The sequence below is a fragment of the Coenobita brevimanus genome, chromosome 24 (assembly GCF_032717465.1).
Source record: "Coenobita brevimanus isolate Jiangsu-jjx chromosome 24, ASM3271746v2, whole genome shotgun sequence".
NCBI classification, from domain to species: domain Eukaryota; kingdom Metazoa; phylum Arthropoda; class Malacostraca; order Decapoda; family Coenobitidae; genus Coenobita; species Coenobita brevimanus.
In genome coordinates this window covers 53,673,944-53,691,755 of record NC_136977.1, presented here as the reverse complement: position 1 = coordinate 53,691,755, position 17,812 = coordinate 53,673,944, and the positions used below count along the sequence as shown (strand labels likewise).

Below are 17,812 nucleotides of genomic sequence, written 5' to 3'. Positions count from 1 at the left end.
ATGTTAAGAGAGATATGGCGGTAGTGTATGTTCCCCCAAAGACGAGAGCATGGAAGGATGACGAATACCATGAGATGTTGTCAGATATGGCTAGCTACTTGCAAAAAATAATTGAGAAAAGCAATAATATAATTTTGGTGGGTGACTTTAATTGTAAAGAGGTGAACTGGGAGGAATGGTACTCGGGAGGCGGCGAGGATTTGTGGGGCACTATGTTATTAAATATAATAATGAATAATGTGATGACGCAATGGGTCAAAGAAGAGACACGGTTTCGAGGTGAGGACACACCAGCAAGGTTGGATTTACTGTTCACCAAAGAACCCGATGTAATAGAATCATTAGAATATCTCTGTCCTTTGGGAAAAAGTGATCACGTGGTCATTGAGTTCCAGATGTTAATAGGAAACATCGAGCCAAGAGACGAGCTTCATAGACAGGGAAGATACAACTTTGGCAAAGCAAATTTTACAGGATTGAGAAACTTTTTTGAAAATGCGGATTGGAGAAAATTCAGAGAAACGAGAGATACAGAGGAAGTGGGATATCTTTCTAGACCTCTATAATTTGGGAGTGGAAAAATTTGTACCAAGAGTAAGAGGGAAAGAAAGCAGGAAAAAGGAGTGGTTTAATAGAAGGTGTATGATAGCAAAAAAAGAGAGAGATAAGGCGTGGAACAATTGGAGAGAGGTAACGACAGAACAAAGGAAGAATATAAAAGAACAAGAAATGAATACACAAGAATACGTAGAGAAGAAGAAAGGAATTTTGAAAAAGGTATAATTGACAAATGCAAGGATGAACCCAAACTGTTTTATAGATTTGTTAATGGCAAACTGAAACAAAAGGAAGGAATCACCAAGCTGAAAGTAGAAGGAGAGGTCTTTAAGGATGCGGCAATGCAAGCAGAAATAATGAACAAACGTTTCCAGTCAGTTTTCACTAAAGAAAAGGAGCTTGTGGAAGGGGAGGGAGTGATTAGAAATGTTCCGGTGATGAAAGATATAAAAATGGAGGTACAGGAAGTGTATAAATTACTGGAAACTCAAGATGTAAGGAAAGCCCCAGGACCTGATGGAATTTCTAATTGGGTACTGAAGGAATGCAGAGAACAACTGGCGGATAAAATTCACAGCTTAATTGTATGCTCACTGGAAGAGGGGAAAGTGCCAAAAGAATGGAAGAGGGCAAATGTGGTACCAATTTACAAGGGAGGAAACAGGGAAGAACCCCTGAATTATAGACCAGTGTCTCTAACCAGCATGGTCGCAAAATTGTGTGAGAGAATCCTGAAAGACAGATAGATAAAATATCTGGAAGAGATGAATATTTTGGCTGAATGTCAGTTTGGATTCAGAAGTGGAAGGTCATGTGTTTCAAACTTGTTGAGCTTTTACTCAAGAGCGATTGATGTGGTACAGGAGAGAGATGGTTGGGTGGATTGTGTGTACCTAGACTTAGAGAAGGCCTTTGACAAGGTACCTCATAAGAGACTAATGTGGAAACTAGAATATATTGGAGGACTAAAGGGGAAACTTCTGGAATGGATGAGAGACTTTTTGAGAGACAGACAAATGAGGACAGTAATAAAGGAAAAGATGTCTGGATGGAGGGAAGCAACAAGTGGAGTCCCTCAAGGCTCAGTGTTGGCGCCAGTAATGTTCCTGATTTACGTAAATGATATGGTAGATGGAGTGAACAGTTATGCAAGTCTGTTTGCTGATGATGTAAAGATCTTGAGGAAGATAGAGGCTGAGGAGGATTGTAAAATACTGCAGGAGGATTTGGATAGGATACACAATTGGAGCCGGACATGGGAAATGAAATTTAATGTAAATAAATGTAAAATATTGGAAATGGGTAAAAGTACCAGGAGACCATCACTGAATTATTTTTTGGGTAATGAATTAATCACAAAAAGGAGAGAAGAGAAAGATTTGTGAGTGCTGGTCCAAGATAGTTTGTCACCAGAGAAGCACATTAACAAAATAGTTGGAGAGACTTATAAGCTCTTGACTAACATAAGAGTAGCATTTCATTATATGGATGAGGAAATGATGAAAAAATTGATAGTCGCCATGATCCGCCCCAGGTTAGAATATGCAGCGGTAGTGTGGTCCGCACACAAAAAGAAAGATATCAACAAGATTGAGAGAATACAAAGAACAGCAACCAAGATGGTCCCCAGTCTGACAGACCTGCCATACAGAGAGAGGCTGGAAAAACTGGATTTGCCTTCGTTAGAGGAAAGGAGAAAGCGGGGAGACATGATTGCGGTGTTCAGGACCATGGTGGGAGTAGATAAAATTGACAAAGAGGATCTGTTTGTATGGGATAAGAGACCAACAAGAGGACATGGAATGAAATTGAAAAAGTCAAGCTGCTTGAAGGATATCAAGAAATATAGCTTTCCTTACAGAAGTATAGACTTATGGAATAGCCTGGACAAAGAGATCGTCCAGTCTAAAAACTTAAATGAGTTTAAAGTTAAATTCGACTTATTGAGAAACAGCGACGGAAACCCACGAGCATAGTACATTCCGTGTATATCACAATTGTTTATATTAGGTAAATACTTAAATATTTGGAACAACTTAGACAAAGAGGTGGTGCATGAGAAAAACATTCATGTGTGTAAAGGTAGACTTGATAAATGTGGATATGGAGACAGGACAACACGAGCATTGCTCAATTCCTGTATACTACAAATAGGTAAATACAGTACACACAATAGACTGGTTGAACGATTACACAAACTAGAAATGGCTTTCAAAAATGAAATTGATGAAATAAAGAAGCAAATGCACTTGCAAAAGGAAGAGATAGAAAAACTAGGAAGGGAGGCCAATAAGAAAGACACAACCATCAGTGAACTAACAATGGAATTGAGTACGCTTAGGAAGAAAGTGAGTGAAATGGCAAGTACAGTAGTCAATCACGAGAGTGTTATGGAAGAGTTCAAAAATGACACAGAGACAATTAGGCAAGCAAGTAGTCTTATGGACCAGAGCAGTGATATTGAGGAGAAGATAACACAGGTGAATGAAGCTGTGCAAAGCTACAAAAGTGATGTAGAAACCACGTATGCTGAAATGGTGAAAGTAAAAAAAGACTTAGAAACAAGGGTGGAGGAAAAAAGCATTAAAAAGGAAGTGAAAAGAATAATCCAAAACAATCCAAAGTTAGTCAGAGATTCAGTAGAGATAAACAAATCTATAGTAATCACTGGTATAGAAGAGGAAGAAGTAAAAAACAAGATCACAAAAGACAAAAAGGAGATGGCAAATGTAATGAGCTTACTGAAAGAAGTATCAGAGGAAATCTGTAGTAAAGACATAGAGGAACACAAAAGGTTAGGGAAATACGAGAAAAGCAAGACAAGACCTCTAAAGGTGACTTTCCAGAGTGTAAACACTCTGGAAGAGATACTAAAAAATGCAAAGAATCTTATGGAAAAAGAGGAGTTCAAAAATGTATGGATAAAAAGATGCCTAACACAAGAGGAACTGGAATTACTGAAAGAGAAAAGGGAGGAAGCAAAAACAAAAAATGAGGGAAGATCAGAAGAGAAGAAGAAATTTTTTTACAAAGTAATGGGATTGCAGGTACGAAAGTGGTACACAAACTGGATGGAAGAAAAATGAGGAAGGTAGTAGAACCATGTCATGACAAGTATATAAACAAAATGATAAAGTTGATGTACTCAAATGTGGATGGAATGGTATCAAAATTACTAGAGATGAATGATTATGTCAGAGAAAATGAACCACAAATAATATGCCTAACTGAAACAAAATTAACACCAAGGATATCCAATGACATACTAAACTTAGAGGAATACAATATATGGAGAAGAGACAGAAATTTAAAAATTAGGAGGAGGAATTATAATATTAACTAAGAAAAATCTAAAAGTCAAGGAAATAAACCTAGCCAACGGCCATACCACGTTGAGTACACTGCTTCCCGTCCGATCATCGAAGTTAAGCAACGTTGGGTCTGGTTAGTACTTGGATGGGTGACCACCTGGGAACACCAGATGCTGTTGGCATAACGTTCTCCCTACGTGTCAAGTGGGGTTGGTGGAGGATTAGTGCCCCTCCCTGTAAAACAATTAACTCTAAGCCCTTGGCCACCCCGTTTGGGATACATGGCGTCTGGCAATGAATGAATGAACTAAGAAAAATCTAAAAGTCAAGGAAATAAACCTAGATATACCATCACAAGTAGAACTGATTGCAGTAGAGATCAACACATCTGAAGGTAAAGTAATTGTAGCCAATTTGTACATGCCACCCAGATCAAACACATGGGAAAGAGACGAATATGAGGACCTGGCAGAGAGTATAATTCAAAGTATAAGATCAGTACTACATAAAATGGAAGAGAAATCGGAAAGAATTATACTAACTGGGGATTTCAATACAAATATAAATTGGAATACTCTAGATATAATTAGCCAAGAAAGCTGTTGGGACCAAAAGCTCCTGGATCTAGTACAAGAGTTTTTCCTGACGCAACATGTGAGGGAAACCACCAGAAAAAGAGGACTTGATGTACCTTCAGTGCTAGATCTAATATTTACTAGGCAAGAAATTGATATTGACAATTTAATATATCACCCTCCACTCGGCAAAAGTGATCATGCAGTACTAAATTATAACTTCAGGATAGCATATGACATAGTAAACAGCAATGACAGTTACAAAAAGAGCCTAAACTATAAAAAGGGAAATTATCAAGACCTAAAGAAGTATTTCTTATAAGTTGATTGGGAAAATGAGCTTAGAGGACAAGATTTAAATGCTGTATATAAAAAATTCTGTGAATTTTATGAAATAGGAGTCCAGAAGTACATCCTACAGCACAAAGAAGCAGATAAGAAAATACAGAAATGGTTCAATACAGAATGTAAAAAATCAAAAGAAAGAAGAGATTTGTTGTGGAATAGATACAGAAGACACAATAGTGAAAGGGCATATAATAATTACAAACAGGCAAGAGACGACTATACAAAAATAAGGAGGGAAGCCCAAAAACAGTTTGAGGAGGATATAATAAATAAAAGTAGTGATCAACCAGAGATGTTTTACAGCTATATCAGAAGCAAAACCAAAGTAAAAGATATAATACAATCCATTATGGACGAGGGAATCACTTATACACAAGAGAAAGATATTTGTGAAGCACTAAATAAGAGTTTCCAATTAGTTTTTACAGAAGGAAAAAATTTTGAGGGGGACTATGTGGAACACGCATGTCCACACATACTACCAGATATACAAATAGCAGAAAAAGTAATACAGGAGGAGTTAAGTAGATTAGACAGAGGAAAAGCAAGTGGTCCTGATGAAATTTCATGTTGGGTATTACGAGAATGTGCAAAGGAGTTAAGTAAACCATTATTTTTAATTTTCAAGAAATCCTTGAGACAAGGTAAACTACCTGATATTTGGAAAAAAGCAAATATTGTCCCCTTATTCAAGAAAGGAAATAGACAAAATCCACTCAACTACCGACCAGTATCACTGACCAGTGTTGTAAGCAAGGTATTAGAAAAGCTTATAAGAAAAGCTTGGGTAAATCATCTAGAAGAACACAGTATGATAACATAAAGACAGTTTGGTTTCAGAAAAGGAAAATCATGTGTTACTAATCTGTTGAGCTACTATGACAGAGTAACAAACACAATACAGGAAAGGGAAGGATGGGTGGACAGTATCTATTTAGATTTCAAGAAAGCTTTGGACACAGTACCACACCAAAGACTTTTATAGAAACTGTACCATCAAGGAGGAATTCAAGGCAAACACTTTTGTTGGATGCAAGACTTTCTCACAAAAAGAGAAATGAGGACAGTACTAAGAGGAAACTACTCATCATGGAAAGAAGTGACTAGTGGAGTACCACAGGGTTCAGTGCTGGCACCAATCATGTTTTTAGTGTATATAAATGATATAAACAGTAACACTGGAAATGAGAACTATCTGAATATGTTTGCAGATGCAAAAATACAAAGGAGAATTACTAGCACAGACTCTTGTAGGGAGCTACAAGAAGAATTAAATAAACTTCATGAATGGAGTAGTACAGTACATGGCAAATGGAATTCAATGTGGACAAGTGTCATGTAATCAAGTTTGGTAAAAGTGGAAAAAGACCTGATTGGGATTATAAGTTAGGAAATGAAACCCTATACACATCAGAAAGAGAGAAAGACCTAGGTGTGATTATCAGTAACAGACTATCTCCGGCTGACCACATCAGTGAGAAGGTACGGAACATGTATACACTGCTTGCAAATATGAGAATAGCATTCACATACATAAATGAAGACATGCTAAGAAGGAGAATAACATCATTCATTAGACCAACCCTGGAATATGTGTCAGTAGTCTGGAGTCCTCATCTCAAAAAGCATATAGACAAGATTGAAAAAGTTCAAAGGGCCGCTACAAGATGGATACCAAGCTTAAGGGACCTAAGCTACGAAGAAAGACTGGAACTACCAACACTACAGGAGAGAAGGAAAAGAGGTGACATGATAATGCTATATAAGTGCATATCAGAGATGGAGAAAATAGACATAAATGATTACTTAACATATGGAGAAGCATCAGCAAGAGGACACTGCAAAACACTGCATAAGAAGAGAGGTGATAAAGACGTAAGGAAATTCAGTTTCCCAAACAGAGCAATTGATCAATGGAATGCACTACCGAATGAAATAGTGTGTGCCAAAACAATTCACAAATTTAAGGATATGTACGATAAATATGGTTTAAGACACGGAACAGTACGAGCTTGACTCATTGCTGTAAAGATACAATTAGGTAAGAACAATTAGGTAAGAACACATGAAAAGATAGGACAAATATTCCATTTCCAGTGGAGTTCAGTTTGGTAGAAATAATATATATATATATATATATATATATATATATATATATATATTTTTTTAATGTGAGGAAGAAGGAACTGAGGGCCGCGAGCCCGCAAAATTGCTCCTTCCAAGAGAAAAACAAAATACAAGAGAGAGCCAAATTCTAGATCCGATCATTTTGAGATGCTTGGACACACTGCGTTTGAAAGACTGGAGATCATAGGAAGCAGGAAATACAGACAGAGGGAGACAGTTCCAGAGTTGACCTGTTGCATAAATGAAGTACTGTTAATAAGGATTAACTCTTGCATTAGAGAGTTGGACAGAAAAGGGATGATTGAGAGTTTGCTGCTAGACAGGTGCTGCGCGCCCGTCGTAGAGGTGGAGGAATGCATGCAGACAGTTCAGAGGAGCAGTGACCATTGAAGTAGCGATAAAAAAGAGATAAAGATGCAACAGTGCGATGAAGAGACTGAGAAGGGAGTCAGTAAGAGGAGGAGAGTTAATGAAATGAAAAGCCTTTGACTCCACCCCATTGAGAAGAGCTCTATGTGGAGAGCCTCCATACACATGAGAGTTGTACTTCACACAGGGTTGGATAAAACCTCTGTATAGAGTCAACAATTGTGCAGGGGTAAAGAAGGAACGGAGTTGGCTTAGCACACCTAATCTCCTGGAAGCAGATTTTACAAGAGCAGCTGTGGCTCAGTGGGTTAGAGCGCTCCGCTCTGACCAAAGGGTCGGAGGATCGAATCCACCCAAGGGTCATTGGTAGACATCAGGAAGGGCATCCGGTCATAAAATGCTACACGCTCCAGTCCAAAAGTCCTCTACCCAGGGGCAACGCCTTAGCCATTCGGGGATACATGGCCTAAAACCAAGTTATTTATTTTATATTTATTTTATGTAATATGATCATTCCAAGATAAGTCCCGAGTTAATGAAACCCCAAGCATGCTCAAGGATGATGCAGGATTAAGCTGAATATTATTAAACATTAGTGGGTATACCTATGGAAGATTTTATCGGGTTGATAGGTGTAAAAATTGAGTTTTTGATGCATTAGAAACAACCAGGTTATTTTTACCCCAGTTAGAGATACGAGCCAAGTCAGACATTAGGTGTGCCATAGCCTCATCCCTTGTTTGTTGAAGTAACTGCTGAGATGGACGTTGCGGGAACCGAATGGAAAGGTGAAGGGTGGAGTCATCAGCGTATGAGTGGATAGGGTTAGATGTACAGCTTAGAAGGTCATTGATGAATAAAAGGAAGAGAGTTGGTGATAGGACAGATCCCTGAGGAACACCACTGTTAATAGATCTAGGAGAAGAACAATGGCCCTCTACAACAGCGGCTATAGAACGACCAGAAAGGAAGCTATAGATGAAGGCACAGATAGAAGGATAGAAAACGTAAGAGGGCAGTTTGGAAATTAAAGATTTATGCCAGACTCAATCGAGAGCCTTTGAGATGTCAAGTGCAATGGCAAAGCTTTCACCAAAGTCCTGAAAGGAGGATGACCAGGAGCCTGAAAAGTAGGTGAGAAGATCGCCTGTGGAGCGTCCCAGACGGAACCCATACTGACAATCAGAAAGAAGGTTGTGATAGGAAAGATGCTTTGAAATTTTTCTATTAAGAATTGACTCGAAAAATTTTGAGATACAGGATGTTAAAGCAATTGGACGATAGAGGATTGGGAATGGTCACGCTTCTTTGAGACTGGCTGAATGAGAGCGAACTTCCAGCAAGAAGGAAAGGTACAAGTTGATAGACAAAGGCGAAAGAGTTTGCCTAGGCAGGGTTTAAGCACTGAAGCACAGTTCTTGAGAACAACAGGATGGACTCCATCAGGCCCATATGCCTTACTAGTATTGAGGCCAGCAGTGGCAGAAAATACATCAGCTGAAGAAATTTTAATGTCAGCCATGAGGAAGTCAGAGGGGGGAAGTGATGGAGGAACAGCACCGGAATCGTCTAAGGTGGAATTGGAGGAGAAAGTCTGAGTGATGAGATATGCTTTATCAGTTGAGGAAATAGCTACAGAGCCATCAGAGTAGAAGAGAGGAGGGAAGGATGATGAGGTAAAGTTGTTAGAAAGGTTTTTGGCAAGGTGCCAGAAGGAGCGGGAAGAATTCGAGTTAGAGAGTTGAGAGCATTTTGTACAGATGAAATTATTTTTAGCAGAGCGAAGAATAGACTTAGCACAATTCCGGGCAGAAACATGTAAAAGATGTGATTCAGGGGTGGGATGGGTCTGGTATCTTTTATAGGCCCTCTCGTTGTTGCGGACAGCATTAGAACAAGCGGGATTAAACCAAGGCTTTCTTTCATTAGTCAAAGGACATGAGAAAGGAATGTATGCTTCCATGCCCGAGAGAATAACCTCTGTAATGCGCAAAGCACACCCAGATGGCTCCCAGCCATGGAAGCAATAAACATTCCAAAGAAGTACTGCCTGAGGGCCTCCCAATCCGCAGCTCCAAAGTGCCTCGGACAACGTTTCATTGGAGGGTCCACAGGCCGTACCGGAACGATAGGACAGGTTAGGGTGATAAGGTTGTGATCGGAGGAGCCCAACTGAAAGAAAAGATTAACAGTGTAAGCAGAAGGATTAGTTGTAAGGAATAGGTCAAGTATGTTGGAGGTTTCTCCAAGCGGTCAGGGATATGGGTAAGGTGCTGTACAAGCTGCTCTAAGTCATTACAAATAGAAAAGGTGTAGGCTTGTTCACCAGGTGTATCAGTGAAAGGAGAGGAGAGCCAAAGGTGGTGGTGAACATTGAAATCTCCAAGAATGGAGATTTCAGAGAAAGGAGAAGTGGATAGAATTTGTTCCATTGTAGAAGGAAGATAGTCAAAAATTTTGATAGTCAGTAGAATTAGGAGATAAGTAACCAGCACAGATATATTTAGTCAGAGAATGACAGGAAAGCCGAATCCAGAGTGTAGAGAATTCAGAAGAATCGAGTTCAGGAACATGAGAGCAAGATAAGTTGTTGCGTACATATACACAACAGCCACCTTTGGCTTTGAAATGAGTATAAAGAAAGTAGGAGGATACAGAAAAGGGTCTGCTGTCAGTTGCCTGAAACAGCTGAGTCTCAGTTAGAAAAAGAAGGTGAGGTTTAGAGAAGGAGAGGTGGTGATCAACAGAGCGAAAGTTAGAGGAAAGGCCACGAATGTTGCAGAAATGAAAAAGGAGCGAGTCAGACAGTGGTTCCAGGTATCTCGAGTCATCAGCGGGAGAGGGGCGGAAGGTGGGGCATTTATGGTCCCCCCCTTGGGGACTCTGAGGGCTCGTGTTTTGCTGCCATGATTTTTTTTTTTTTTTTTTTTTTTTTTTTTTTTTTAAGAGGAAGTGTGGTGTGTACTGTGCATGTAGTTTTGTGTTGACAGTTAGAGAAACTTGTATTGGAGAGCATGCTAGTCTACTCTCTGTGTTACTGAGATGCTGAAAAAGTTCAGAAAAAGGGGATGGTCCTGAGGGCTAATGAAACGGAAGGTCCAGCTTTCCCTGTCATCAGCTTTCCATCCACCTTGGGAGTACTGCCCTGCTTGACTGGTGCTACATTCATAGTTGATTAAGTTGCACCCAGTTGAGTCAGAATTGGTAGATGTAACTGGTCGTTGGAATTGAGAAGAATAGTTTGTTGTTGTTATTGCCGATTAAGTAGCATCCATTTGAGTCCAGATTGGTAGGTATACAGTAATTGGTTTTTGTTGTAGTCGGTCATAATTTGCAACAGAGCCAGGGGGGATCCCATGAGCACTCTCTGCCCGTTGACGGCCCTGGGATACTACTGTATTGTATCCATAGCAGTATCAAATATTTCTCTTATATGTCTGTGTATTTCTCCTTTCAGGTGTTTGAAGAGTTACAGTGACAATGATACGTTTTCTTTAATGTCATACATAATTCTGTTTTGAAAAATCCTTGACTGGGGAGTTTTCTTGTGATCTGTTTAATTCTTGTAGTAAAGTTTTCCAAATTTGTACTTGTCTTTGCGACACGTAGCAATTGAGACATGTATGCACCGTGCGCTGGAACTCCAGGTTTGTTTGCCGATAAATTTGGGTATGATACACTTTCAAAATTATAATAATCTTTTTTATCATAGAGTTTTGTTGATATAACTTTGTTTTCTATTTTGATATTGATTTCCAAAAAGCTTGCTTGGCAGTTGTCGGTGTTTTCTTTATTTAATACTAGTGCTTCCAGATATTAGTGGTAGGTGGTGGTGACTATCATCCTCTCATTTGATGTAGTGCCACCTACTTCTTCCATAGCCTTTATCATTCTTTTTCTGTGCTTGCCCTCCTCTCTTCCTATTTCTCCCATCTTTCTTGTCACTTCTTATTGCTTTTCTTTCCTTTACTGGTGGCTTTACATTGAGTGACAAGCCAAATGGTTTCCTGTAAACCAAGAAACCATTCACAACGCTGGGTGGTAACCATATAACCAAACCATACTTGCTACCTACATGTCAACAAGTGGGTTGGTGGAGGGTTAGTCCCCCTTCCCGTAAAATAAATAACTTAAAGTCAAATGGCCACCCCTTATGGGATTATAGCCTCTGGGAATAGATAGATAGATAGCTTCCAGATATATTTCTTTTATCCTTTCATTCATTCTCCATCATTGTTTAACCCCTTAAACGCGGATCGTCTCATTTGCGACGCTCGGCCAAAAGGACATAACGGCGGATCGTCGCGTTTGCGATTCTAGTAAATTTTGATTAACTGCGGGCAAGCAGGCTCCAGCTGGTATTGTCTATCAGTACCGCCACCCTTGAGCTACTTTTAGCACACTTGACCTTTGTACTACTGACCTCAGTTGTTGCCAAGTTTCATTTTTTTTACCCACCCACACATCGCTGCCCGGCCCTCCCTCGTTGTGCGATATGGCAGCGCGCGGACGGCTCATACGTGTCAATCTGTGCCTTCCTCTCACAAGCACTTTATGCTATTTGGAAACGCTTGTTTCCCAAGTTGTCACACTAGCATTTTTTCGCGCGGTTTGCCCCTGTTTAGCGTCAGTCCACACGAATCTTTCAAGGTGACACCATGTCCAACTCAAGCTCTTCCGAGTCTGTGCCTTCCAGCCCTCCGAAAAAGGGTTTTGTGACCTCCACCCCATACAAACCCTTACAAGGAACTGCTAAGGGACTTAGTGACTCGGCTATAGCTAGTGAGTTATTGAAAGCGTCCATGGATTATGGAAGTGACGTCGGTGTCTTATCTAGCCTGGCAGAGTCGGACACGCTATCGAGTGCTGAATCTGAGGTGCCAGAAGTGACTATTCCTGTGCCAAGCACCTCAACAGGCAAGGCTCCTGTGAAAAGGGGCCTAGTGTATGGAAAGGGGGCCTAGAGGAGAAGAAGTGGTGACCCAGCTTCCCAGCCATTGTCCCCTACACCACGTCACGCCACCGCCAGCCCGCCACGCACTCCCAGCCCCATTCTCTCGTCGTCATCTTCAGCTGCCCTTTCTCCGGAGTCTTCGGAGTCGCCTTCACCACCTCAGAAGGGAAGTAGGCAGTCTAGTTTACGTAGAGGTTTCCGTAGGCACAGTGTTCGTGCTAGTAGGGCTAGAACTTTGTCTCCTAGCGTAAGACTAGCTAAGGTTACTCGCACTAGGCAACTCGCCAGTCACGCCACCGCGAGTGACCTTGAACCTTCAGCTTATCTCCCCACCACCACCACCACTACACCGACACAACCTAGGACAGCCTCTGCCTCACGCACTGCCTCACCGCCTGCCTCACCCACTGCCACACAACCTGCCTCACCCACTGCCACACGACCTGCCTCACCCCCCGCCGCCCCCAGCACCTCCCAGCCTAGGCAGGGCACTCTGGATGCCTTCGTGTGGTCAGAGGGCTCAGATTTTGTGCCGGAAGATCTGCCCTTTGATGCCAGTGGGTGTGGAATACAGGCTGACTTCCCTGTCCCAGAGGATGGTGAATGCTTGGACTACCTGTTAGGCTTCCTGGATAACAAAGCAATGGAGCAGATTTGTACCGAGACGAACAGGTACGAGGGGCAATCTGCTGCAGTTCGTGAAGGTGAAGGTGAAGCTGCAACGCCATCCACGTCGTGGATGGCAGCATGGGTTCCTGTAACGATCAGGGAACTGTTTGTATTTATTGGTTTGATGTTATTGATGCCCCATAATTGGAAGCATAAGCTCGAGGAATACTGGAGTTCAGACGATCTTTGCCCCACACCCATCTTCAATAAATACATGAGTCGCGATCGTTTCAGGCAACTCATGACTTACCTTCACTTTGCGAACAATGATGAGCCTTCCCAAACTGACCCATTATGGAAAGTGAGGGGAATCCTGAACTTGATCAAGGATAAGTGTACGAGGTTCCTGCGCCCCTTCAAGAAAGTTGTGATTGACGAGTCCTTGGTTTTGTTCAGGGGCCGTCTTCGGTTCGTGCAGTATATTCCTAGCAGACGCCACCGCTTTGGAATAAAGTTTTTCGTGCTGTGCGACTGCAAGACGGGGTTCATCTTAGACTTCGTTATTTACACCGCCAGCAATGTTGACTTTGACAAGACTGACCCCCTTGGATTCTCTGGTTCTGTGGTGAAAGTGCTGTTGGAAAAGTACTTTGGCGGGAATCATGTCCTGTATACGGACAATTACTATACAGCTCCAAAACTCGCCAAGTACCTTTCTGAACACGGCGTCAGATCATGTGGCACTGCCCGTAGCAATAGGGCACACTACCCTGCCTTCCCCGAGGCTGAAAGATCAAAGCGGGGAGACGTGCACCTGAAGAAAACTGACAAGATGCTGGCGATCAGGTGGCACAATAAGAGAATCGTGAATGTGCTCACCACAGTTCACAAGGGGGAAATGCTGGCCACAGGGAAGGTCGACAGAAGGACTGGCGAGCCTGTGATGAAGCCTGATGCTGTGATTGACTACAATGTCAATATGCGGCTGGTGGACAAGTCTGACATGATGATCGGAGAGATAGACTGCCTGAGGAGGAACTGTCGCTGGTACAGGAAGGTGTTCTTGCACTTGCTTGATATGTGCATGCTGAACGCCTTCATCCTGTATAAGGTCAAGAACAGGAAGCCAGGTAACTACTCTCTCCGACGATTTTCAAAGACTTGTGTGTACCAGCTGCTTCAGCGTTTTGGGCAGGTACTGCCATCAGGTCCCAGGCGCCACCCACACACACCTCCAGACCGCCTACAGTGTCAGGCCTACCTTCAGCGACACCGCCTGGAGCCACTGCCTGCCACTGCCAAGAGGGGAAAAGCACTCAGGAGGTGTCATGTGTGCAGCCACACTACCAGGCAGGACAGAACATTTAGGCGCACCTCCTTGCAGTGCAAAGAGTGCAAAATTCCCCTCTGTGCTTACCCGTGTTTCTTTGACTACCACAGCCTGACTAGATATTGAAAATAAGGGTAAGAATCTTGAAAATAATACTGAGAGTGACAGTGATACTAGTGTTTAGTTTTCTTTTGCGTACTGACAGTGACAGTCTGATGAGTGTAAATTAGTGTATGTACTTGTAAAAGCACTGACAGTGACAGTGTTTTTTTGTGTAAATAATTGTACATAGTATTAATATAAGTATTGCGAGTGACAGTCACTCCAGTGTAAGAAGTTGAAAGCATATGTTTCTATTCTATGTTCTGACAGTGACAGTTTGTTGTGTAGAAAATATTATTTTTATAACAAATGACAGTGACACTGATGAATAAGGCAAAAAACTGACAGCTAGAGTGAAAGTGAACGATAGAAATGAAGTGCGAGTGGCCGACCGGAGCGAGAATAAAGTGCCTGCCATAAGGCTGAATAAACTCGTGCCGTGGTGGTCTTCCTCATTCCCGCTTCACAATACTGGCAGTGACAGTGATTTTTAGGGCCGTAATAGTGCCAAGCGAGCCTTTGCGAAGTACTATGAAGGAAAATAATGTAGTATACGTGTTTTTAGCCGTGAAAAGGGAAATGTGTGTTCAGTGACGGGAAGATTGCCGCCGCGCTGCATGTCGGCCGTGCGCTCAGTTCATTATAGCCTTATTTTCAGTGCTTATTGTACAAATACGGATTCCAAACTACCTGTACGTTGTTGTATAAAGTGTACTGTGACAGATTGAGGCTGTGGTAGAAAGAAAACCGGGTTTCTGGAGGTGTGAAAGTGAAGACTTTGTTACCCAACTTTGCAAGTCTTCACAAGTCCTTTGGTAGTCCACGAAGGCTCAACATCTGTCTCAGGAGAAAGCTGAATGTAAGTACTATATGCCATAAAAATTTTAATGTTCTAGGGTTAATCTCTGATTTTTGGCAAATATTTTCCCACAGGTACTCAGACCCCGCTACAACCCCGCCACACCGGGGGATCGTCCGTACACGGCCGCGTTTAAGGGGTTAAGGATATTAGATCGTCAAGGAATCGCCTAGTTTTGTTAAATTTCTTTGCTACTGAATATTGAACTTTAGACATTTGTTCCATCCGCTTGAATTCATAACTATATAAGTATAGATTTGCCATGAATGGGACTGGGTCTGTTTCTATGGTTATTCCTATGCACTGTATGAAAACCATATTTCCATAAGTAAAAAAGCAGTTTTCTAGCAGGTAGTTTGTCATAACACTACTGTATGTACAGTATCCCTCCTTATTTTGGCAATGATTTCTTGACATTCTACCGTATTTTTATATCAAAACATAAATAGGCTTATCCAAAATAATTGTTAACACCAAGAAAATAAAGCAAAAAAACATTGGAAACCAAAAAACATTGACCTAAAAACTATTATATGTACAGTAACCCTCGTAATGTTGGCACTGTTTTCAGGTTAATCTACCATATTTAGACATCAAACACACCTAGGAATATCCAAAGTAATGCTAAACACCAAGAAAAACATGAAAAAAAAAAAAAAAGCATTGGAAACCAAAAAACACTCAACCTATCCATTACTGTATGTACAGTACAGTACCCCTCATAATTTTGGCACTGTTTTCTGGTCATTCTGGTATATTGAGACATCAAAACACACATAGGATTATCCAGATTAATGCTAAACACCTAGAAAACCATGAAAAAATAAAAAAAAACATTGAGAAACAAAAAATACGTGACCTATGCCCTACTGTATGTGCAGTACCTCTCCTAATTTTGGCTCTGTTTTCGAGTCATTTCGCTGTTTTGAGACATCAGAATACATATTGGATTATCCATATTAATGCTGTACATCAAGAAAACAATGCATAACTAAAAAAAATAGAAAAAACCCGACAACGACATGAAAATCCGTTGTCTGTGACGAGTGATAGCACCCGGGGATCAAAAAAAATTCCACGGCCATATATGCCACTGGAAATTCGTTTTAATGGTGTAAATGGTATAGCATTATCTTTGCTGGTGTTTGTACTATAAGATAAGCTAATAAAACGTAGGAAACTGATAATTAAAAGTACAGTAATCCCGCATTTTTTGCGGATTTTTTGTCTACGGTTTTGTCCTCTCGCGGATTTTCTTAGCATTAATAAGTTCAACAAAAATATCCTTGAATATACAGAAAAAAAAAAAAAAAATTGAAATTCCCGCAGCTTCCAATTGTAGCGCGGTAAACTCACGCCACCCTCTGTCCCTTTCACGTGGCCCCTCTGCCAGTGTTACCATATCTAGCATAATTTTATTCTTTTAGCATAATTTTGATCAAATTTTCGAGTCTGGAATATTTTTTAGCATATTAGAAGTTTTAGAATCATTCTAGCATAATTTAGAATGGAATGGAATATTTTTAGAATAATTTTATAAAAGCTACAAATCAGAGAGAGAGACGAATAAGGTAAGATGTTTGAATAATTGGTTACTTTCAGTTTGGGCTTGGTTGGGTTGGATTAGGTTAGGTTAGGTTAGGTTGGATTAGGTTAGGTTGTTTTAGGTTCGGTTCGGTTTGGTTCGGTTAGGTTAGGATAAGTTTGAGCTTTGTACTTTACCCATGAAACCTAGGTTTTTCCGATGGATTTTGGTATGATTCATTCGATTTTCAGCTTCATTTCAGTCGGAAATGACCATTTTCTGTGTTTTCCCCCCTCCCTATAACCCCCGATTCCCCAAAGATCCCTCATTATTTCAGGGGGATGGGGGGGGGCATATCTCAAAATCTGGTTATTTCCGACGGAAATGATGCTCAAAATCGAACGAATCACATCAAAATCCATCAGAAAAACGTAAGTTTCGTGGGAAAAAGCAGTATGGGTAGATACCGATATTTATCCTCTTACTGTATGTAGGTTCATTTTAATATTTTCATAGTAAACAATACATAATTAATATGTTGCACGAATATGTATAGAATTTTATCATTTAGCTTCAAGTTAGCATAATTCATTTTTTACTTGGAACAAATATGCTCAATCTAGCATAATTTTTTCATTGCCCTAGCATAATTTCGTTGTTTGGATATGGCAACACTGCTCTCTGTCCCGCATTCTTCAGTCCACGCCTGACTGCCTTAAGTGGCTGGTGTGCTTGTAACCACACTATGATATGAGCCTCTTGCCTCCCACTTGCTTTCCACATGGCCCCAGGACGTAAGCCAGCCTCACCAAAGGCTAATAATACAATTAGTAAGAACTCCAAAGTGACAAAACGATCAAGTTATGACCTTAGCAGAGAAAATTGTGTTACTGGACAAGCTAAGAAACGACCGTGCGAGTGTTTGCTATCACCAGTTAATGCATCTTTTTATTTTGTACTTTTTGTTAATAAATGTGTAGATAATTGTGTATTACAGTACGGTGTTTACGTTTTTCCTTCATAATGGAGTATGTGCTTTCAATCTTGTAAGAAGGTATTTCGGGCTGAGTATGGAGGTTTCGGGACAATTCGCAGTCACAACAAACGCAAAACAATTCGCCTTCATTAATGAAGATAGCTATGGG

At 40.9% G+C, this 17,812-nt stretch overlaps 1 protein-coding gene and 1 non-coding gene across 4 annotated transcripts in view; both read left to right on the top strand.

Moving 5' to 3' along the window:
• Positions 1-17,812, top strand: part of LOC145393507 (tyrosine-protein phosphatase non-receptor type 2-like) — a 568,853-nt gene that overhangs the window by 368,801 nt on the left and 182,240 nt on the right. The window lies entirely within an intron of this gene.
• On the top strand, positions 3,933-4,051 carry LOC145393625 (5S ribosomal RNA). Its single transcript, XR_013896222.1, has one exon. It is a non-coding gene; the product is annotated as a 5S ribosomal RNA (ribosomal RNA).